Here is a 25,264-nt window from a genome sequence, read left to right as displayed (position 1 = left end):
ATGCCAATTTGACAATTTTCAACCAAGCAAATAGATCGTAGTCCACTGTATAGCAAATGTATTCAACTATACCCTGATTTAATTTGAAGTCGATCGGTCGATTTCTCCTTGAGTTATGATGTCACCAATTTTGAAGAAAGTCGTTTCGAGAAAAACGCAAAAATATATGTTTGCACCTCTGAGCGGTCGCTGTTTAAAACGCTGCCATTCAAAAACTATTCAAAATACGACCTTGCCGATCTCACAGGATATTTTTGAATATATAAACTATCGATAAAGCAAAAAAAAAATTTTTGAAAGTGTCACACTGGTATAGCCCCTTAAGCGTCGAAAGGAAAATGCTTGAGTAAATAATTACCATATCGATCCATGTGGAGCAAAATGAAGCGATAGCGGACTATATAGCAAAGTACCTATCGAATGCAGAATCTGAAGAAATAGAATCTGGAATTGCGCAGGTAATACAGCAAATTCAACGCGAAGAGACTGACATTTCATGGAAACTGTTCAGGATATGTACGAGAATTCTTCATGAACGAAAAGAAAAAGCTGCAAAATGGGCATATACATAGACTTTGTCATATTCCAATACGGCAGAGCTGCATTTTTCTGAACACAAGAAAGCCGGTAAAGAGTATTGCATTCGACAGAAACGAACACGCAACTGGTTATTATAGTATTATTATTATTATTATTTATTAGAGTAATATGAAATGTTAAACTAACTTGAGTAAATACACACTAGCTACCAGGGCCTACGGTGCGATTAAATGTTTACAGTTTTTTTTTTTTATATACGAATGCTGTTCTTATATTCCGAATTTAACATATTGATATTGAAATATATTTTATTTGGTTAAAATTGGTTTAAATTTTGCTGCTCAGATTAATATCGTTCATATATTTTATTACTTTTTTAACGTTTCCGATGTTAATTTCATTTAGTACCAAAATTCTTTGCTCAAAGCGCCTATAGGTTTGGGCAATAGTCGAGGATGTGTTGGACAGTTAGGCGGTTTGGACAATACGGGCATATACGTGGAGTCTCACATTGAAGAGTGTGGCCATGCGTGATCACTGTGTGGCCGAGCCTCAGTCGAGTGAAATAGGTAATTTCTTTCCTTGACAAATCCGCTGCCCAGGAACCCAAAAGATTTGGAGTTTCTTTTTGTATTTTATAAGTCTGTTCCTAATTCGGTTGATAATAGAGTTATCGTGGTAAATATGTTTAATTGCTGAGACTACAAACATACTATCTGTGCAAATAACGAAGTGCCCTTTGTTTTTAGTTGCAAATTCTGCGGCTTGTAGTACCGCGACTGTTTCTGCTGTATAAATAGAGTGGGAGCCAACCGGCTGTTATGAGTGTTCCATTTTGGTGCACTACACCGAACGTTGTGCTGTGGTCAGATTTTGATCCATCTGTAAATATGGGGATCCAGTTGATCATCTGCCTACTGTTAAAGTGCTCAATGAATAGTTGTTTAAAGCATTCGTTACTGGTGTGTGCTTTAGGGAAGGTGTGTAAAAGCTCGGATACATAAGATTGTGGTAGCGACCAAGGCGCTTGCTTACAAATTTGATTACCCATTGGGGGTATTTGAATCTCTAATTCTTTGCAGTAGGATACGCACCGACGAATAGTAGATTTGGTGGAGTAGTTGCGTTTGTGGGATGCAGCGAGACGGAATATGTTGAATAGCCTTTTTTTTGTGGTAATAATAAACTTTGGGATCAGTCTCCACGTAGCGAGGTCACGCCCTTCAACAATGGAGGGGAGACCTGCTTCTGCTAACATACATTTAAGTGTTGAAGTGGGGAAAGCGTTCAAACTACGCCGAGCCGCTGTATGGTATGGCGTTTGCAAAAGTTTTATATGTGTGTTAGCGCACCACCCGTAAATAGGCAGTCTATTAGTCTCATAATCTATTTTTGATAGCATTATTGATTTTGTTATATTAGTTAAAGTGTTAGTATGTATACAAAGGTTTTTTGATGATAAGTATTTAATAATATTAAGATTTTTTTCCTAACTGCTGACAGTGCTCTTTGAAAGAATATTTAGAATCAAATATAATGCCTAATATTTTTAAGTTTTTTACATTTTGAATGTTAGTGAGCTCAACATTGATATCAATTGCGGGGCAGCCTTGTTTTCGACAGATGTGCAAAATTTTGCACTTTTCATAAGCAAGGGTGGCTCCAGATCTTAATCCCCATTGTTTGAGTTCGAGTAGTAGCTTTAAAAATGTATTTTTAGTGCTTGGTAAGTCCTTATTTCTAGTATAAAAAAAGGCGTCGTCTGCATAAATATTTAAATTGATATTTTTGTAGTTTATTGTTATTCTACTAAAGGCTATCATAAATAGGACAACCGATAAAGGGGAGCCTTGGGGTATGCCGTTATTGAGTGGAAAAGGTTTTGAAAGCTGTCCGTTGATATTAACTTGGAATGCCCGTCCAGTCATAAACGATTTTATGACTTGAAATATCTTTTTCCCAATTTTCCACTCTTTGAGTTGATTTAAAATGACATGAATGCCAATGCGATCATACGCTTTTTCGAAGTCAGTGGTTAACACTATGATGTGATTTTTGGTTGAGAGCGCATCGGCGATAAAGTGTTGTAGGTGGAGGAGTGCGTCGATGGTTCCATGTTTCTTTTTATATGCTGACTGGTTGTGACTTATTAAATTATTTTTCAAGAAAAACCACATTAGCCTTTTCGTAAGCATTTTTTCAAATATTTTGTTGAGACAAGAGGTTAGTGAGATTGGGCGATACCCACTTGTACTGTCTTGGGGTTTATTTGGCTTAGGGATTGGTAGTATGGTGGCCGAAAGCCACGTGTGAGGATAAAGCCTCCCGTTGAGGATGTTGTTGTACAATGACAGAAGGATACGTTTTGCCGGAAGTGGTAGATTGCGGAGCATAGCGTAGGTTATACGGTCTTTTCCTGAAGACTTCCCTTTAGCGTGTTGCAGAGAGACATCTAATTCTATTTGGGAGAATTCTATTTCTTGGTAGAGAGCGCATTCTGTGACTGAGCTGGGGTAATATACTTCGACCAGTATTGTCTGCTCTAAGGTATTATATTCTTCGGAAAAGTTAGTGTCTTGAGCGTAATTACACCGGATAGAGGCAAAGGCATTTGCAATTTCGATGGAGGAAGAAAGAAAGGCGTTATTATGACGTATCGCAATAATGGGAGCTCTTGGAATACCAGTGAGCGTCTTGATTCTTGCCCAGATCTTTTGTGGCGAAGAGTTTGGGTTAGTAGTTTCAGTGAATTCAGATATAGATTTTTCGAACTGGGCGTTTGCCTTTTTGTAAGCGATAAGGTAGACAATGTTACAAGAGTTTTAATAAACCTGCCAAAGTTTTTGTTTATTTGTACGTAATAGACTAAGCTCGTTATTCCACCATGGTGAGCGTGAGTTACATCCCTTTGGGTTGCTTTGAGAAATCGTTTTCTCGTTTTTCGCTCTTCTAATTATCACTGGTAATTGTGGCTGTTTCTTGGTGAATGTTTGCAGGGTGCCACTCTTGTATCGCCTCTAGACAGTGTGTCTGGAATTGATCCCATTTTGCAAAGTCTGTTGTGAGAACTAAATATCTATACAGAATTTAGCCCACACAACCCATAAAGGCACACCCTATTGTTCACAACACAACGGGAAAACCACGCGACTTCTAGAAACACAAGAAGATTGAGAAACCAGACATGCAGATGAAATGACAACAACAATGCATACGCAGCGGTAAAACCACGCCACGCAAGCAATACAGCGGGATACCACGAAGACGGAGAAATCAGACAAGCAGATAAAACAACAACAAGCATGCATACGCAGCGGTAAAATCACGCCACTGCCTGCAACATACGCCGTCCCAGCAACACACACCATCCCAACGCAACATGTTGCGAATGTTTTAGCACCCAGCACAGGCTTGTTGGGGAGTTAGGTGACGGATGATCAGGGAGTCAGCACGAGACTATGACAGCGTACGCACGCTTGGCATCAGACTACGCAGTGAGTTTATCCTCTGGCTAGTCTTGGTACCTTGACTTGTGAACGCCGTCTGTTACGGGTGAGCTTGGTAGTGAGTTTATCCTCTGACCAACTCAACCTTTAACATCGCGGTCGCTAACGCAGTCTTCCGTGATCCGGGATCTCTACGCGGCAAAAGTGGTTAAAAGGACCTCTCCAGGGTAGCAGAGGAGCGTAAACGTGTATACCAGTACAACGTTATTGAAGCCTACACGAGCGTCGGCAGAAGTAGCCGAACGTAGTCGTAGTAGCACGCGAGTGTCAACGTACGCCGCAGGACACCGTCATTGAAGCCTACACGAGCGCCGGCAGAAATAGCTGAGCGTGGTCGTCGTAGCACGAGAGCGTAAACGCACATCGCAGGACATCGTCATTGCAGTCGTCTAGCACCCAGGAACGCAGCAGACTGGGAAACGGTATTGCCCTAACGGACCACACAGAACCGTTACCCTGACAGCGTCGTCCTCGGGCGACGACAGTACAACGTAGGAGACAATTTTGTAACATAGATTAATATATATTATATATTAATATAAGTTTAAAGAAATAAAGTACGATTCGCAGAAGAGCCCCAATATTTACAAATTTATTGTAACGAACCCTGGACACGGCGAGTATACCTCAGCAATTTATACTTGTAAGAAACAGGGGCAGAGAAAAGCTTCGTTACAATTGGCGCCCGAGCAGGGACCCTGCGGATCGTATAACATAAGGAAGATATTTGACACGGAAATGGCAGATCTCATGTGGTTAGACGACGTGTCCAAGGAGCAACTAATCTCCTTCGCGCAGAGTCTGGGAGTTGACCACATAGGCACCACGCGGGAGATTCGTAAGCGCATAACTATACTGGCAGCCAAGGCGCACGAAGACCCTGAAGTAGAGGAAAAATTTTTAAAGATGGAAGCTGCATACAAAACAAATGAGATCGCTTTACGAGACGAAGGCGATCAGAAGACAACATTACCACCAGACCAAGACAGAGGGACCGGGAGCACTTTCGCAGAATCATCACGGTTGCAACCACCACCAATAAAGAGGTTACTTCAACAGAACCACGTTGTCACATTCGCTCCCATCATCGACCAGGTAAGGAAGTGGTCCGTGAAATACGACGGTGGGCGAGACCCATTAGCGTTCGTTGAGAGATTAGAGGAGCTCTCCGAAGTGTACATGATAAATGAGGACATCCTTCCGAGAACCATGCCCGAATTACTATGCGGTACCGCTCTCCAATGGTATCGCAACAATAACGAACAGTGGGAGAGTTGGACAACTTTCAAAAAGGACCTTCTGCGCTTTTTCTTACCAGCACGTTACTTCGCACGCCTCGAAGATAACATACGGCAATGAAGACAACACGTGCGAGAAAAATATAAAGACTACGTTCTGGCTATGCAGAAATTATTGCGACACGCTGGGTATAATCCGGAGAAGCGACTGGAAAGGATTTTTCGGAATAGTCACACCGATTATCTGCTCTACATTCGGCGGCGAGATTTCGAGACGCTAGCCGAACTCATCACACCGGCAGAAGAGTACGAAGAGATATATGAAAGACAACGACAAGGAATAGAACCACCACGACGCGAGGTGACGAGACACATCGTAGGTGACCACGAGGTGAGAAATGCAAGTAGGTCGTTACCACGTCGTCCACAACATAACACTACAGTAGATGCGCATCGCCATCAACTATCTACGAGCAGAGCCTTCAGGCCGGGAAATAAGTGCTTGAGATGTGGCCAGGAAGGTCACTATGCTAGGAGATGCCGTCATCTCAAGAAGATATTTTGCAGGGAGTGTGGCCGAGCGGATGTGCTAACCAAAGAATGTTGTCATCATCAACAAGGAAACGACCAAGGGTTTCGCCAAAGACAAGGCGGACCCACGGAACTCAGCGCCGAATCACCACTAATTATGCACCAGGAACGAGGCCGACTATACGCCTTAATCATGCTTGGTGGAGAACCGGCGGAAGCCGTCATTGATACTAGCGCCTCGAAAAGTTTCGTATCACCATGAGTTGCAGAACGTATGGGCGCAAACGGAAATGGTAAGAAGGTGACCGTGGCTATCGAAATACAAATGGCCGATGGCACCACCAGCAAGATTTTCGACGCCGTGGAGACCAACATTCAACTCGGACAGACATCGCTAAAGGCAGTGTTACACGTGATGCCCGGAGCGATTGATGACGTCATACTCGGATTAGATACACTGGGAAACATGGGAGCTATAGTATCCTGCGGAGGTCATCAGGTAGTGCTGAAAGCGTCCGATGGTCAGCAATCAACGGCCTCCCGCACCATGTCATCAGAAGCCGTAAGCAACGTGACCCTTACTACGCCAGACACCCGCCTGCTAAAGCGCAGAATGAAGAGGAAAAGAAGACGTAAGCTTATGTAAGTGCAGGAGGGTCAATCGACTCGAGACTTCGTCGACCGCCAACCAGAGAAACGAAGCTGCCCGCATACGCGACTTCCTAGACAAGGAACTCCGATATTTAGGTCATGTGATCAGTGACAAAGGCATCCACACCGATCCAGAGAAAGTTGCAGCAATCCAGGAACTGGAGCCCCCAACTAAATTGAAAGAAGTACGTCAATATATTGGGATAGCCTCCTGATATCGCCGCTTTGTACCCGACTTCGCGACCCTGAGCCAGCCGCTCACAGCTCTCTTGAAGAAAGGGAAACACTGGAAATGGGGTTCTGAGCAACAATCAGCATTTGAAAGCATCAAGCGAAAGTTAACGGAGGCTCCCGTCCTGGAATGTCCGGATTTCAGCCAGACATTCACGTTGCAGACGGACGCTAGCAACATTGGTCTTGGAGCTGTGCTGACACAGAATCTGGAAGGAAGCGAACAAGTAACAGCCTACGCCAGCCGAAAATTAAATGAGGCGGAAAAAAACTATTCAGCTACCGAAAAGGAGTGTCTCGCCATAGTCTGGGGAATTCGGAAAATGAGACCCTACCTAGAGGGATATCGATTTAAGGTGATAACCGACCATATGTCATTGAAGAGGTTGAATTCCATAGAAAGCCCTTCCGGTCGTATAGCACGATGGGCTTTAGAATTACAGCGCATACCTTCGACATCGAGTATCGTAAAGGGAAACTCAATCAAGAGCCGTTTGCCACAGTTTGCACCGACTTTGCATCGGACCCTTACCGCGATCAACCCATGGCAATACAATGCTACTGGTGTCTTTCGACCGCTTCAGCAAGTGGGTTGAATTAGTCCCCATGAGGCGCGCTACAGCTGAAGGACTTCGTCGCGAAAAAAAAACAAAAAAAAAAAGTGAATTTATATGAAAAAACAGAGAAGAAAAAAATTCAACTGCAGTTTAAAAAAAAACAAACAGAATTAAGTGAAAGTTATTGGGAAAAAACAAATTAAACAAGTCAAAAAACAAAAAAAATACAAAATATCTTCTTCTTCTTAATTGGCGTAGACACCGCTTACGCGATTATAGCCGAGTTAACAACAGCGCGCCAGTCGTTTCTCCTTTTCGCTACGTGGCGCCAATTGGATATTCCAAGCGTAGCCAGGTCCTTCTCCACTTGGTCCTTCCAACGGAGTGGAGGTCTTCCTCTTCCTCTGCTTCCCCCGGCGGGTACAGCGTCGAAAACTTTCAGAGCTGGAGTGTTTTCGTCCATCCGGACAACATGACCTAGCCAGCGTAGCCGCTGTCTTTTAATTCGCTGAACTATGTCAATGTCGTCATATATCTCGTACAGCTCATCGTTCCATCGAATGCGATATTCGCCGTGGCCAACGCGCAAAGGACCATAAATCTTTCGCAGAACTTTTCTCTCGAAAACTCGCAACGTCGACTCATCAGTTGTTGACAACGTCCAAGCCTCTGCACCATATAGCAGGACGGGAATTATGAGCGACTTATAGAGTTTGGCTTTTGTTCGTCGAGAGAGGACTTTACTTTTCAATTGCCTACTCAGTCCGAAGTAGCACCTGTTGGCAAGAGTTATCCTGCGTTGGATTTCTAGGCTGACATTGTTGGTGGTGTTTACGCTGGTTCCAAGATAGACGAAATTATCTACGACTTCAAAGTTATGACTGTCAACAGTGACGTGAGAGCCAAGTCGCGAGTGCGACGACTGTTTGTTTGATGACAGGAGATATTTCGTCTTGCCCTCGTTCACTGCCAGACCCATTTTCTGTGCTTCCTTGTCCAGCCTGGAGAAAGCAGAACTAACGGCGCGGGTGTTGAGGCCGATGATATCAATATCGTCGGCATACGCCAGCAGCTGTACACTCTTATAGAAGATGGTACCTTCTCTGTTTAGTTCTGCAGCTCGTACTATTTTCTCCAGAAGCAGGTTGAAGAAGTCGCACGATAGGGAGTCGCCTTGTCTGAAACCTCGTTTGGTATCGAACGGCTCGGAGAGGTCCTTCCCGATCCTGACGGAGCTTTTGGTGTTGCTCAACGTCAGTTTACACAGCCGTATTAGTTTTGCGGGGATACCAAATTCAGACATCGCGGCATAAAGGCAGCTCCTTTTCGTGCTGTCGAAAGCAGCTTTGAAATCGACGAAGAGGTGGTGTGTGTCGATTCTCCTTTCACGGGTCTTTTCCAAGATTTGGCGCATGGTGAATATCTGGTCGGTTGTTGATTTTCCAGGTCTGAAGCCACACTGATAAGGTCCAATCAGTTTGTTGACGGTGGGCTTTAATCTTTCACACAATACGATCGATAGAACCTTATATGCGATGTTGAGGAGGCTAATCCCACGGTAGTTGGCGCAGATTGTGGGGTCTCCTTTTTTATGGATTGGGCATAGCACACTTAAATTCCAATCGTTGGGCATGCTTTCGTCCGACCATATTTTACAAAGAAGCTGATGCATGCTCCTTATCAGTTCTTCGCCGCCGTGTTTGAATAGCTCGGCCGGCAATCCGTCGGGCCCTGCCGCTTTGTTGTTCTTCAGGCGGGCAATTGCTATTCGAACTTCTTCATGGTCGGGTAATGGTACGTCTGCTCCATCATCATCGATTGGGGAATCGGGTTCTCCTTCTCCTGGTGTTGTGCGTTCACTGCCATTCAGCAGGCTGGAGAAGTGTTCCCTCCATAATTTAAGTATACTCTGGGCATCAGTGACTAGATCACCTTTGGGGGTTCTACAAGAGTATGCTCCGGTCTTGAAACCTTCTGTAAGCCGCAGCTATACCTAAGGAGTTTGAAATGCCGTCCCACAGTTCCCTTATACCGAGTTGTTGATGAGTGCTCTCAGAGAGCAGGAGTGCAAGCCGAGTAGAAAATCGTTCGGCAGTCTGTTGTGATTGCAGCTTTTCGACGTCAAACCTTCCTTGTGTTTGTTGGCGTGCGTTTTTTGCTGCACAGAGGCGGGTGCGAATCTTGGCTGCAACAAGATAGTGGTCCGAGTCGATGTTAGGACCTCGAAGCGCACGCACATCTAAAACACTGGAGACGTGTCTTCCGTCTATCACAACATGATCGATCTGGTTGGTAGTTTTTCGATCCGGAGACAGCCAGGTAGCTTGATGAATTTTTTTGTGCTGGAATCTAGTACTACAGATAACCATATTTCGGGCCCCGGCGAAGTCGATCAGCCTCAACCCATTTGGGGATGTTTCCTCGTGGAGGCTGAATTTACCGACCGTAGTGCCAAATATACCTTCTTTGCCCACCCTGGCGTTGAAGTCGCCAAGCACGATTTTGACATCGTGGCGGGGGCATCTCTCATAAGTGCGTTCCAAGCACTCATAAAAGGCATCTTTGGTCACATCGTCCTTCTCATCCGTCGGAGCGTGGGCGCAGATCAGCGATATGTTGAAGAACCTCGCCTTGATGCGGATTGTGGCTAGATGTTCATTCACCGGAGTGAATGATAGTACTCGGCGACGGAGTCTCTCTCCCACCACGAATCCCACACCAAACTTGCGCTCCTTTATATGGCCACTGTAGTAAATGTCACAAGGACCTACTCGTCTCTGTCCTTGTCCCGTCCATCGCATTTCTTGGACGGCGGTGATGTCAGCCTTTGTTTTTACGAGGACATCAACCAGCTGGGCAGCGGCACCTTCCCAATTAAGGGACCGGACATTCCAGGTGCATGCCCTTAATTCGTAGTCCTTCTTTCGTTTGCCATGGTCGTCATCAAAAGGGGGGTCTCTCATCCGAGGCTGCTGTTGGTTTTTCATTGGGGTGAGCTTTTTACGTGGCGGGTCCCAAACCCAGCGCACAACCCTATGCAGGGGAAATATACATATAATATATATACGTATAGGCGTAAATCTTAGAATTTTTCGTTTTTAAGCCAAATGAACATTGTAAATGCAAAAGTATATATACTTTAAGGCGTAAGTCTTAGATTTTTTTATATCAAATCACCATTGTAAATTAGCAAATTTTTTTTTTCTAATTTAAATAACCATCGTAAATTAACAATGGAATGAATTGAATTTTGCACGGAATGCAAAACTCTCCGAAGTGGGGGGGGCAGTGTGAGAACTAAATATCTATACACAACCCATAAAGGCACACCCTATTGTTCACAACACAACGGGAAAACCACGCCACTTCTAGAAACACAAGAAGATTGAGAAACCAGACATGCAGATGAAATGACAACAACAATGCATACGCAGCGGTAAAACCACGCCACGCAAGCAATGCAGCGGGATACCACGAAGACGGAGAAATCAGACAAGCAGATAAAACAACAACAAGCATGCATACGCAGCGGTAAAATCACGCCACTGCCAGCAACATACGCCGTCCCAACAACACACTCTATCCCAACGCAACATGTTGCGAATGTTTTAGCACGCAGCACAGGCTTGCTGGGGAGTTAGGTGACGGATGATCAGGGAGTCAGCACGGGACTGTGACAGCGTACGCACGCTTGGCATCAGACTACGCAGTGAGTTTATCCTCTGGCTAGTCTTGGTACCCTGACTTGTGAACGCCGTCTGTTACGGGTGAGCTTGGTAGTGAGTTTATCCTCTGACCAACTCAACCTTTAACATCGCGGTCGCTAACGCAGTCTTCCGTGATCCGGGATCTCTACGCGGCAAAAGTGGTTAAAAGGACCTCTCCAGCGTAGCAGAGGAGCGTAAACGTGTAGTCGTAGTAGTACGCGAGTGTCAACGTGTACATCAGGACAGCGTCATTGAAGCCTACACGAGCGCTGGCAAAAGTAGCCGAGCGTAGTCGTCGTAGCACGGGAGCGTCAACGTATACGCCAGGACATCGTCATCGATGCATACAGGATCGCCGGCAGAAGTAGTCGAGCGCAGTCGTCGTTGCGGAGGAGCGTCAACCAGTACGCCAGGATACCGTCATTGAAGCCTACACGAGCGTCGGCAGAAATAGCTGAGCGTGGTCGTCGTAGCACGGGAGCGTCAACGTACGCCGCAGGACACCGTCATTGAAGCCTACACGAGCGCCGGCAGAAATAGCTGAGCGTGGTCGTCGTAGCACGAGAGCGTCAACGAACGTCGCAGGACATCGTCATTGCAGTCGTCTAGCACCCAGGAACGCAGCAGACTGGGAAACGGTATTGCCCTAACGGACCACACAGAACCGTTACCCTGACAGCGTCGTCCTCGGGCGACGACAGTACAACGCAGGAGACAATTTTGTAACATAGATTAATATATATTATATATTAATATAAGTTTAATGAAATAAAGTACGATTCGCAGAAGAGCCCCAATATTTACAAATTTATTGTAACGAACCCTGGACACGGCGAGTATACCTCAGCAATTTATACTTATAAGAAGCAGGGGCAGAAAAAAGCTTCGTTACACTGTTGAGAATTTTGGAGATCTCTTCGGGTTCTGTACGTTCAAATTATTTTGTAATTCTGTCAGAATTGGGTAATGGTCGCTTCCATAAAGGAAGTTAAGGATTTTCCACGAACATTTAGGACTTAGTTGAGGTGAAGCCATAGTGATATCAAAATGGGTGAACGTTGTGTGTGTAGAAAAGTGCGTGGCTGACCCGTTGTTTAGCACAATCAGATTCTCCGCGAATATTTGCAGTGATTGAATCCCAAAGGGGACTCCACGCATTGAAATCACCTAGTAGTAGCGTTTGAGCCTGGGTCTGATGGAGGAGATCTCTTATGTCTTTGTCGGAAAATGTTTGACTTGGTGGGGTGTATGCATTTATTATTGAGAAGGGTGTAAGGAGATGCAGTTCTATGGCTATTGATAGGATATTTGTAGATATGTATAGCTATACGTTTGTGCGGAATATTCCGTTTTATTAGTATTGCGACCCCCTGCTTCTCATATCTGTTTTTACTGTCATTATAGAAGTAACCAATATACGTTTTGGGGATTATAGTGTTAGTTACTTGAAAAGGGATGTGGGTCTCTTGAAGGCAAATTATAAGGGGGTTAAGATCTTTTACAAATTGCTCTAACTCATTGTAATTGTTGCCATATCCTTTCAAATTCCACTGTATGATTTTTAATGACATTTCGATTGTAAATAAAATATAAAAAATAAATTTAAACACTTGATTCTAATCTAATATAATTTATAAAATAAATGATAATTGGGATGTCTAAAGCATGTTTAAGTTTAAGTTGTTTACTTGGCACTGTTGTTTTTTTTTTTTGATAGGTGAACGTCTCAGTACGCTGGGACTCCCTCTGCTTATTGCTCTATTCATGGTATTTGTTGTAGACGTAGACGTGTCGGTATCCATGTGGTGATCTGCTTCTTTTTCAGTTTCTGTTTTCGACGTTTTCTCGCTACCGTAGTTGTTGTGTTGATTTAATGAAACAATAGTATGATCTTTTGTTGAATTAGTTGTTGTTGACAGATTAGTTTTATTTGTTGGCTGAGCGTGTAGTTCTGTTAATAGTTTTTGTATACTGTCTGTGCTAGTAGTAGTAGTTGCTTTGACGGTTTCTTGCGTAATATTAGAAGCTTCTGAAGTAGAGTTGTTGGAATTTAGCGGATTATGTGTATTTACTTGTGCTGTAGAATTGTCTTGTATTTTTGTTGTTTGGGCGAATGAAATGGAATTTGTGACTGCGATTGGATTTTGTATTTTGTGTGCGCTCATAGAACATTTCTTCTCAGTTTTTCTTTTAAGAATAGCTTTGGCCTGTTAATATTTGGGGCATGTGTTGGCCGAGGCTGCGTGTTCTCCAAAACAATTTGTACATGATGTTCTGATGCAGTTTTCTGGGTGGTGCGGGGGTAGGTTGCAAGAGACGCAGGCGGGTGCGTTTTTGCACATTTTTATTGTATGCCCAAGCTTCTGACACGATTTGCATCGCATCGGGTTTGGGAAATATGGCCGCACTGTGCATATTTCCCAGGCTATGTCAATTTTTTCCGGTAAAAAATTAGTGTCGAATGATAGTAGTACTGCTCCAGTTGGCTTGACGACTCCTTCAGTTATGCGCGTGAATTTGTGGGCGGTAGTGACGTTGTATTGCTTGAGTTCTTCAATAATCTCGTCCTCCTATGTGCCAATTTTGAGAGGAACAGCTATAAATTGCATTCAATCATGTACATGCATTTTAAATTTCAGAGATTATAGATCCAGAGATTATAAATCCTGAAGTTAGTGAAGAAGAATTACTGGACAATGAAATGAACAATTTTCAATTTCAAAGAGTACAGCAGGCTATGAATATTGCTCAAAAACAGCTGTTTACTGTCATTGCAAAGAGTATTAAAAATCAACTTAATGGTGATATTAAGCAGTAGAAATTTTTCGCAACAGGTGGAGCAAGTACCGGAAAAACTCTCTTCTTTAATGTATTGAAAAACCACGTTAACCGATGTTATAGAAAATCGGTCGTGAAAATTGATACTCTTATTGGGGTTGCAGCACGGTTGGTCGGACCCACCTGCTTAAACCACCAGTACAAAAAGATTGCAGAATCATGAACACTCCATTTCTTATGGGTAATTATTTAGAAGGGATGCGCCGGTTATGGCAAAACGATGAGTTTCTGTAAATCTATTGCCATTGCCGTTGCCAAATCTGTATGCGGGCATTTTTTAATATAACATAATCATTTGCGAAAAGACGTCGGGTAGGTAGGTTCGAGCTGATGTAGCGCAAGTTTTGAGCTCTTAAACTATTTAAATTTTTATATTGATAAAAAAATTGTATGTGGAAAGTAAAAAAAATGGAAAAATATACTTTTTTCTACAAATGCATTTCTTGAAAAAAAAGATGTCATATTTTCGGACTATAATAATTGTAGCATAAATCTTATATACTAATTAAAATAATAAATTTAATATGAGCAATGATATTTTGATTTATGCTTGTATAAGTTTAGTTATAAGTAATTTACGACTTTTATCTCTCGCCAATTCATTTTGTATAATTTTTCTGCAAATTAACAATATTAAACTAAATATTAATTTTTTGGAAAAATGTGTTAAGTTATTTTGAAAATGTACTTTATTTTTATAATTTATCACAACCGTCTTAATACAAACTAGTATGTCATATATTGTATTCCATAAGCAATTTGGAGTCTTCACAGGCAAAATGTACAGCAAAACAGTTAGTATATAATAAATTTCCGCCTGTCGAGATGTCCCGTAAGGTCGAACATTGAAGTGTCAAAAGTTTTAGTAAATGAGAACAGCCTTCGTTACAGAAATCTGGGCTCTCGACTGTTTGCTGCTGGACAAGCTTATGTAGCACTTAGTCGTTGTAGATCTTTGGACATCAGTGAAGCCTTAAAAGAAATGATTCGATTAAGAAGTAGGAATTCATCGTCAATAGAACTTGGTTGCAAATAATTTAACAATTAGTCATTGAAAGGTTCAGGATAAGGATTAAATACAGCCTAATTATCAATTTATTTTAACAATTCAACATGTTATAGTTAATATTTTAACTTATTTGTGGTTTCTCACATCAAACTGTTTGTTTCCTTCCTCGTAGCCCCCACTTACCTCGGAGCTAAAACTTCACACGCAAAAATATTTAAAAAAAGACACAGTCCGTTAGTTTTCTTTGTTTTCTGCCTTTTATTTAACGTTATGGCACTTCAACATTCGATGAATGTACATATGTGAATATGCGAATAGAATTTCAAAATGAATTAATGGTGCGTGATGCTGTGACGGACGTTCGCTCGGTGCGAAATCGAGGAAAGAAAGGGACATCTCCCTCTGGAGTGGGCGGTTTTGATTGTTGGGGAGTGTAGAGTTGTGGTGTGATGTCTGCATGAGTAGTGTATATCCGTGTGTGGTGTCTTCTTGTGGGATGCCTTCATATGTGGATCTCGTTGGTGTGGTGTGTTGACGTGTTGTCATCCAGTTCCATGTGTTGAGGAGGGAGAGCTAACTCATCTGGCCATTCTGGCCCTCCTAGGCGAATATTAGCCTAGCAGTCGCTGTAGTTGCTGCAGCGTTGCAACAACGCTTCTAAGGCCATTTCTTTATTTGTGGCATAAGACGGGGAGTTAAGCGATGTTTAGCATGAAGCCTGAGTAAATGAATACAACTAAGGAGTAACGTGGCAAGTTTGGACTTCTCTGGTATAATTAGAGTGTAGCGTTCGTTATAAATACGTCAGTTTTGAGTTGACAAACCTGCCATTCGTACGAGTCAAACCTTTCGTGCCTAAGAATGGGTTAAGAACCAAGAGTTAACTCCATTTATCAATGGGTTTTGACTCTCTTAATAATGAGACATCGCGACTGAAGTAGCGCATTTGAGTAAATGCGATCAAAGCGACCTTTGCCTTTTGGAATTCAGCGAGCGTCAATGTATCGCATTGGGGGGATTCTGGGTGAATTCATTCCATAACTTTAGTTTTAAGTCGCTTTATGAACTTTAGCATATAGGTGACGTTCAAGGATGTCAGCATGATCCAATGTTGCGTGAAAGGAGTTGAGTTTTCGACTATCATAATGGGAAGATTCTGTTAACCATACGGGGCAATGCCACCTTGCACTCTCTTGTACCCAAATCGGCAGGTTGTTAGCACTGGCTAGTATTTGTGACGTACGATTAGATATGTATGTCTTCCATGCGTGTGGTGGTTTTTACAACCCGGCTAGAACAATTTCAGAATCGGACCTAAATTCCAATCTGTATTTCTTCATGTTTAAGTGGTCTGCACCATGGAAACTAATTTTTGGTAGATCTAGCCTTTTTAAAGGAGCCACCTTAGCCTTTGCCACTAATAAGTGGCTTGTGGTTGCGCTTTCGCACATAGATAGTGGCACAGTATGACTTCTCAGAGACGTCACAGAAGCCGTGTAATTCGACTTTGTGTTCGGAGGAATAGTTTACCCACCGTGGGATTTGTATCTGTGAGATATCGTTAAGATTTCTCGTGAACTGGGCCTACTATTCTGAACGAAGTGGTTTTACTTGTTTGTCCTCTCGGTCCCATCTAGCCATAACTCTTGTATTTTAGCTGGTATCATAATTGGGGGAAACCATCCTGCGAGGTCGAAAAGTGTTTCCACGGAGGATAGAAGTTGGCGTTTTTTAATGGCGGATAATGCAGATATCGACTCCGTAATGTATGAAATCTGGTCAGATATCGCATTCCATTGATTCCCCAGAGTCTTTGTTGTACTTTCCCTTTCGAATTTAACGAAATTAGTGTCCAACAAGTTTTCTTTCGGTATATGTTTTACTATATCTCGATGATTTGCAGAAATCTTTTTCAGTGGAAACCCTGCGGTTTTGAGGGCTCTTATAACCTGTGATAAGGATTTGTATGCTTGTGAAAGACTGTGACTTCCAGACAAAATGTCGTCAACATACATTTGCGTTTTTAACGCCTGGGTTGCCAGAGGAAATTTCGACTTTTTGTTTTCTGGCAATTTGTGCATTGTTCGGATGGCTAAGTATAGAGCACAGTTGACGCCAAAGGTAACTCTCTAACTCTAAGTCGCGTAGTGGACTAGTTGGGGATTTTCTGAAAGTAATTCGTTGAAAATTTTGATCGTCTTTACTATTTGTCTATACATTTTTCCGACGTTCCTGTTGAATACGTATTTGCAGATACGCCAACTTAAAATAAGCTGGAATAGGTCTGGCTGAAGCGTGGGTCCCGTAAATAAAACGTCATTTAGGGAATTTCCCCAACTGGTGGATTTTGACGCATTGAAGACAACTCTTACCTTTGTGGTTTTGTTTTGTCTGACTTTACTACTGCATGATAGTAGATAGATAGGTAGGTGTTTTTCTGTACTTAAAAACTGTTGAATAGCAGAGGAGTGTGTGTGCGGAAATTCTGGCTTAAGTGGTAGTCATACGACGTACCGGCCATCATCTGATCGCGTAGTTGTGATTTTGTAAAAATTCCCACAATACCGATCTTCAGGGGTTGTGATTGATACGGGGGGTGAGTTCTTCTAACTCCCAAAATTTTCTTAGTTGCGAATTGAGGTATTTTTTGTTGGACATTTCCCCAACTTGAGTTGTCATCGTGGCAACTGGTTCCGCAACTATTTCACTTAGGATCCGAATCCGAAAATGGTATTTTGCGCCAGAAGTGTTTTTGTAATTTCCTCAATAAATTCGAGTATTATCTGTGGTATGAGATCGCTGCCTAATAGAAGATCTATTTGAGCGAGAGTGTTGCAGTTGGGATCTGCTAGGTGAAGGTGTGATACCTTTCCCCAATTTCTGCTATCTTTGTGATAGCTTGGAAGCATATTTGCTAATTTCGGTAAGACAATAGCTTCTGCTTGAATGCTATTATCCGCTTGGGGGAAAATGTGTCAGATTTTATTCGAGTTTTGAACTACTCTTCCGCCCTTTACCGTAATTTCAAATTGGCTAATTTTGTAGGCAGTTGTAGCATATTTTGTGCCCTAGACGCTGTAAATGATCCTTGGTCCATTAAGGCCCTGGGTTTAAAAAGTTCTCCTCGGTGTCCGATGGAGACGACTGCTGTGGGTAGTAGTACCCTACTATGATTTTCGCTGTAGCGTATGGGTTTTTAACGCCTTTGAGAAGCATGGTGCTTCTTAGCAGTTTTCTGAATTTGTTGTTGCAACTACACCTGATGCTCTTTTTACGTTTGCGCTGTTTGGGGTGAACTGAAAAAATTGGTAATAGTATAATAACATCGAATGATGTCTTTTATGGCAATAAACGCAATTAAATTTGATTTCACAGTCTATAAGCATGTGTGCATGTGATAAGCAGTTTGTGCAGTCTTTTCTCTCTTCTCTCTTCTCTCTTCCCAATTGGCGTACACACCGCTTACGCGATTATAGCCGAGTTAACAACAGCGCGCCAGTCGCTTCTTCTTTTCGCTACGTGGCGCCAATTTGGTATTCCAAGCGAAGCCGGGTCCTTCTCCACTTGGTCCTTCCAACGAAGTGGAGGGTTTCCTCTTCCTCTGCTTCCCCCGGCAGGTACTGCGGCGAATAACTTCAGAGCTGGGAATGCTCTGAACCTCGAATTATTTTCTCCAGCAGCAGATTGAAGAAGTCGAACGATAGGGAGTCACCTTGTCTGAAACCTGAGTTGGTATCGAACAGCTTGTAGAAGTCCTTCTCGATCCTGACGGTGCGTTTGGTGTTGCTCAACGTCAGCTTACACAGCCGTATTAGTTTTGAGTGGATACCAAATTCAGACATCGCGGCATAAAGGCAGCTTCGTGTTATCGAAAGCAGCTTTGAAATCGACGAAGAGGTGGTGTGTGTCGATTTTTCTTTCACGGGTCTTTTCCAAGATTTGGCGCATGGTGAATATCTGGTCGGTTGTTGATTTTCCAGGTCTGAAGCCACACTGATAAGGTCCAATCAGTTTGTTGACGGTGGGCTTTAATCTTTCACACAATACGCTCGATAGAACCTTATACGCGATGTTGAGGCGGCTTATCCCACGGTAGTTGGCGCAGATTGTGGGGTCTCGCTTTTTGTGGATTGAGCATAGCACACTTAAATTCGTTGGGCATGCTTTCGTCCGACCATATTTTACAAAGAAGCTGATGCATGCTCCTTATCAGTTCTTCGCCGCCGTGTTTGTTGTTCTTCAGACGGGTAATTGCTATTCGAGCTTCTTCATGGCCGGGCAATGGAACTTCTGCTCCATCGTCATCGATTGGGGAATTGGGTTCGCCTTCTCCTGGAGTTGTGCATTCATTGCCATTCAGCAGGTTGGAGAAGTGTTCCCTCCATAATCTAAGTATGCTCTGGGCATCGGTGACTAGATCACCTTTGGGGGTTCTACAAGAGTATGCTCCGGTCTTGAAACCTTATGTAAGCCGCCGGATTTGTTCGTAGAATTTTCGAGCATTACCCCTGTCGGCCAGCTTATCAAGGTCTTCATACTCACCCATTTCGGCCTCTTTCTTCTTCTGTCTACAAATGCGTCTCGCTTCCCTCTTCAACTCTCGGTATCTATCCCATCCCGCACGTGTAGTGGTCGATCGTAACGTTGGGAGGTAGGCAGTCTGTTTTCTCTCCGCTGCGACACGGCACTCCTCGTCGTACCAGCTGTTCTTTCGCTTTTTCCGGAAACCAATGGTTTCGGTTGCAGCTGTACGTAAGGAGTTTCAAATGCCGTCCCACAGTTCCCTTATACCGAGTTGTTGACGAGTGCTCTCAGAGAGCAGGAGTGCAAGCCGAGTAGAAAATCGCTCGGCTGTCTGTTGTGATTGCAGCTTCTCGACGTCGAACCTTCCTTGTGTTTGTTGGCACGCGTTTTTTGCTGCACAGAGGCGGGTGCGAATCTTGGCTGCAACAAGATAGTGGTCCGAGTGGATGTTAGGACCTCGGAACGCACGTACATCGAAAACACTGGAGACGTGTATTCCGTCTATCACAACATGATCGATATGGTTGGTAGTTTTTAGATCCGCAGACAGCCAGGTAGCTTGATGAATCTTTTTATGCTGGAATCTAGTACTACAGATAGCCATATTTCGGGCCCCGGCGAAGTCGATCAGCCTCAACCCTTTTGGGGATGTTTCGTCGTGGAGGCTGAATTTACCGACCGTAGTGCCAAAGATACCTTCTTTTCCCACCCTGGCGTTAAAGTCGCCAAGCACGATTTGCATCCTTGGTCACATCGTCCTTCTCTTCCATCCGGACGTGGGCGCAAATCAGCGATATGTTGAAGAACCTCGCTTTGATGCGGATTGTGGCTAGACGTTCATTCACCGGAGTGAATCAAATCGTAGTCTTTATTTCGTTTGCCGGGGTCGTATCCAAAAGGGGGGTCTCTCTTCCGAGGCTGCTTTTTCTTTTTCATTGGAGTGTTTTTTTTACGTGGCGGGTCCCAAACCCAGTGCACAACCCTATGTAGGGGATGTTTCTCCTTCTCACATTAGCTCGCCTTCGAACGGATGTTCTTAGGCTACCCAGAGGATACTTGGTCAAAGACCGGAAGTAGTGAGCTGCTTGAGCCATGTGTAAAAGAGTCGTTTCTGGCCACTCCCAAGTGAATGGCGATTAGAGAACTTTCCTCACTTGCGTGAACTTCTACACATGACTCCATCCTCCATGTGCAGTCTTTTGGCTTTTCAAAATTGTTTCGGTAAGTTATATTTAATTTATTACATTTCTCGCAAGATTTATTCAGATGTGAACGTTTGATTTTTGAAGAAGCTTTTATTTAAATTGTACTGGCTTGGGGTCTTTGGAAGCTTTTATTAAGGTAATGGGAAATTCATTTCGGTTTATTAATTCTTTTATCAACCGTTTCTGCGATTTAATACTGCGTAGTTAGGAAGTCTTTCATTTGCTGTCACGTGGGGAATATTTTCCTTGATGAGAGAGATTGCTCCCATAGCCATAATGATTTTTCTGGTAATGCGGCGGTACATACTTACTTGCATATTTACCTGAAATGGGTCCCAATTCAGTGGCAATTTTTTGTGTCGATAAAACCGACAAACAGTTGGAAGCAAAGGATTGAAGTATCATATATTATTCACCTGTTTCCTTTTGAATTTTTGGCAAATTCATTAATATCTTTATTTGCTTATCTACCAGTATTCGTTCGTTTTCGTACCTTGATTTCAGAGCTTCCCAAGCCATATGGGAATTGTCGTCATTTAATGCGAACTGTTTTACGATAGCGCCTGCTTCACCTTTGGTTTTGTAACGCAGATGGTACAACTTTTGTGCATTTGATAATTTTGGACAGCTAATGTATTATAAATGGCTGTGAACATGTCCCGGAAGAACGGCCCTTGTTCATAACCACTATGAAAAATTTCAGTGCCAAATACGGGTACTTTGAGGTGGATACCCGAACTTGCCTGTTGATTTTTAAGTTATGGCAGCTCTACTCTCGGAGGTGGAGTAGGTGCAATTGCTTTAATTAATTTAGCTGTTTGCAATTGAGTTGGTGTAGATTCTTTTGAGCATGAGCTTATTTAAAAGATGTGACGAACAAATAAAAAATGTTTCAGTAAAGACTTGATTGGTAGAACTTTATAAAAAGTTTCGAAGATCCTGTTGTAAGTATGAGTTTCAAAGAAAATCGATAAAACAGTTAATTTTTTATACCCTCAGGGTAGAGACATATTTAATCAGTTATGTTATATAGTATATAAAAGGGCAAGTTATACTCTTTGTTCGTTATATATACATATATGCGGTATATATATGATGTATGTATATAAAATTTTATTTACACATATGTATGTATGTGTGAGAATGGAGTCATGTGTAGAAGTTCACGTAAGTGAGGAAAGTTCTCTGATCGCCATTCACTTGGGAATGGCCAGAAACGATCCTTTTACATATGACTCAAGCAGCTCACGACTTCCGGTCTTTGACCAAGTACCCTATGGGTAGCCTAATAACATCCGTTTGAAGGCGAGCTAAAGTGAGAAGGCGAACCCGCCGAAGGGGACCAGCCTCGGATGAGAGACCCCTTTTTGATTAGGACCATGGAAAAAATTATAAGGACTACGAATTACTCATTTGTCGGAATTGCCGATATCGGACCACTATATCATATAGCTGCCATACAAACTGAACGTTCGGAATCTAGTGCTGGTATGGAAAACTTTTGCATTTGACAAGATATACAAGTATTTGGTATAGAATATTTTCTAAGGCAAACTTTGGTATTTGACGTGGTATCTTCACGAAATTTGACAATTACTGCTTAAGGTAATAATATAATCTCTCAAAAAATGGTTCAGATTGGATTAATATAGCACATAGCTTCCAAACAAACTGAACAAATAGTCAATATTAGCTTCGGTGCACCCGAAGTTAACGTTTTATCTTGTTTTTGTTTATCAATTCCATTGACAGTTATTTAAAATTTTTACTGTCAGTTTATTTAGATTGGCCATCTTGCTCAGATATATATAGAACGGGTGTTGTTTTGAGAATAGGCCTTGAGTTAGGGCTGTGAATTTGGAGGGATCTTGCGAAAGAGAGATTTGTGATTCCTGGCTGCTTTTTTGAAGTGGGATATAAAGCTTTTACAACTGTTTCCCACAAACCACTCGTATAAGGAGTACTTAGATAGATGTGATAAGAGCGAGAATTGATTTTTGTAAGTTTTGGTGCATCACTCCATCACGTTGGTGATATTCTGGAATAAATAGTTTGCGAATATTGGACGGGTGTCCGAAATCGGAAGATTCTACTACCGTTGAGACCGTGATAGTTTGAAAGCATATCAGTAGTAAGTTGTGATAGGTTTATAGCTTCTGTTTGAATTCGCATATGCGCTGGCTTACGCAAGTGAAGAAAGTTCTCTGAGAATGGCCATATATCCAAAACACATCCGTTTGAAGACGAACTAAAGAGAGAAAGCGAAACATTCCCTCCCAAGAATTGTGCACTGGGTTTTGGACACGCCACGTAAAAAACACTACCAATGGAAGGAAGAAAACAGGAGTGTCCGGTTCCTTAATTGGGAAGGTGCCCCTGTCCAGCTGGTTGATGTCCTCGGCTAACATCACCGCCGTCCAAGAAATGCGACGGAGGGGACAAGGAGACAAGAAGGTCCTTGTGGCATTTGCTACAGAGGCCAGATAAAGGAGCACACAATCCGCATCAAAGCGAAGTTCTTCAACATATCGCCGATTGACGCTGATTTAATGAGTGCTCTCAGAGAGTAGGAATGTACGTAGAAAATCGTTCAGCTGTCTGTTGTGATTGCAGCTTCTCGATGTCCAAACTTCCTTGTGTTTGTTGATGTGTGTTTTTGCTGCAGAGAGGAAGGTGCGTATCTCGGCTGCAACAAGATGGTGGTCCGAGTCGATGTTAAGACCTCGGAGCGTACGCACGTCTAGAACACTGTAGACGTGTCTTCCGTCTATCATAACATGACCGATATGGTAGGTGGCTTTTCGATCCGTCACCAGCTTGTGAATTTTTCTATGTTAAAATCTAATATTATAGGTAACCGGGCCCCGGCGAACTCGATCAGACTCAACTCATTTGGGAATGTGTCATCATGGAGGCTGAATGCACAATGGCCGGTAATTGTGCCAAAGATACCATACAAAAGATTTTTGTCCACCCTGTCGTTAAAATCGTCAAGCATGATTTTGACATCGTAGAGGTGGCAACTCTCATAGATGCCCTCCAAGTATTTCCCTGGCTTTAATTCTTGCAAGTTTCTAGAGTACCATATGTTCGGATACACGCGAACTTAGCCCTTCCTTACTTGTTTTGTATTATGTCTTTTACAACGTATTCTTACAATTTTTGTGCGATCTATCTGATCCATGGACTGATCTTCAACGGATTCACTTAGTCCTTCGCTGCGCCGGACTTGCGAGGTTGTTATTTTTTTCTTCTCTAACAGTTTTTCCCGATCGTGTTTACTTGCAACACCTTATTCGTGATTTTAGGCTGATCATACTATTCTCACTGCACCGATTCGTGGTGGTTTTCGTGGCAGCATGGTAAGCCCAGATGCCAAGTGTGGACCGGAATGGTGACGAACAAAGGTATCCTACTCGAAGAGGAACACTTCTTGCACTGTGGAATGTCTGCTGTGTATGCTTCATTTATTAATTTAATAGGAATTAGGATGTGAATTTACATATTCAGATATATTGACACAAAAAAATTCTGAAAAAAATTTGTATCTGAATAGGTTCTTACATATTAGGTTTATATCTATGACATTATGGATTAGTCAATGTACTTAGACTACGTAATATAATAAAAACAATTAAGGAAGGGGTAATTTTGGGTGCAACTGTACATTTTATACTGTGGAAACTTGCAAGAATCAAGGCCAGGGAAATACTTTAAAATGTAAAACGTCAATACATACCATATACATATGTATAACTCATAAAGTAACTTACATATAACGTTTGTTAGAAAAACGAAAATCATTGTATCGTATGTAAGGCTATGTTCATAAATGCATCATGACTTGCAGCATAAGCAACAGTAGCAACACTGCAAGTTTGACGTTTGATACTTCTTATACAATTTTTGACAATTTGCAGATACATTTGTTTGCATTTTTGAACGCGTATAATACTAAAATGGAAATTTTGCTGAATCTAACACTAGACGAAATTTGTGAACAAAGAAATGATAGATTTTCTTTAAATTTAAGAAAAAGAAGGGTATTGAAGTCAAAAAAAAAATTTGTAGGTACGAATGTTTGTCTTTTAAAAGACAAAGTATTTATAGAACAAACTTTCGGGATTTTTAAGAAACAGTTTAAAATTTTAAATTATATTGAAGCTTCGAGCATTAAAGCCACATCTAATGTAATACTCGCTTGTGCTATCTTACACAATTTTATCATAAATAAGGGAGGTTATTCTGAACATATTAACGATGCAATAACACATGCCGATATGGAAACCAACAATGAAATCGAAGGAATTCAAGATGCACCCGTTGATTCAGATGATATCAATGGAATCGATAGAAGAAACTATTTTAACACTATGTTTTCATCATAAAAAATTTACTTTACCTCACCTTCCTTTATTTGAATAATTTTTTTATTACTTTTTCTGATGAACTTCATTTTAATTTTTATTGTTTTCATTTACATTTTTATTGTTTTCATTTACATTTTTAACTTCGGTCACAACTTTCTTCCACAATACATTTTTTTTCCTTCTACCCGATTTAAACTCGTCCTCCATATTCTACCGTACTCTCAGCTATAACTGTGTCTCCGCATTACTGAGATTTTTACTAAAAATTTAAAAATAATAATTTATACAATTATTATTAACATAATTTAACTAAATTTCAATACAAAAATTAAAATAAAACAGTTTTGCACTTACTTT

The 25,264-nt window shown here is 42.1% G+C and overlaps 1 protein-coding gene and 1 long non-coding RNA gene across 13 annotated transcripts in view; one reads left to right on the top strand and one right to left on the bottom strand.

Moving 5' to 3' along the window:
* The window catches only part of LOC126764053 (uncharacterized), a 917,515-nt gene that overhangs the window by 380,350 nt on the left and 511,901 nt on the right, over positions 1–25,264 (top strand). The gene's annotated exons all lie outside the window — the stretch shown is intronic.
* The window catches only part of LOC126764313 (uncharacterized), a 44,990-nt gene continuing 34,123 nt past the window's right edge, over positions 14,398–25,264 (bottom strand). For all 3 annotated transcript variants that reach the window (XR_007667926.1, XR_007667923.1, XR_007667924.1), the window contains exon 3: positions 14,398–14,771. This is a non-coding gene — a long non-coding RNA (uncharacterized LOC126764313). The remainder of the gene's footprint in view (positions 14,772–25,264) is intronic.

This window comes from Bactrocera neohumeralis, unplaced genomic scaffold (assembly GCF_024586455.1).
Source record: "Bactrocera neohumeralis isolate Rockhampton unplaced genomic scaffold, APGP_CSIRO_Bneo_wtdbg2-racon-allhic-juicebox.fasta_v2 cluster09, whole genome shotgun sequence".
Classification (NCBI taxonomy): domain Eukaryota; kingdom Metazoa; phylum Arthropoda; class Insecta; order Diptera; family Tephritidae; genus Bactrocera; species Bactrocera neohumeralis.
Note: the sequence above shows the minus strand (reverse complement) of the source record. Positions and strands in the feature narration are given on the sequence as shown.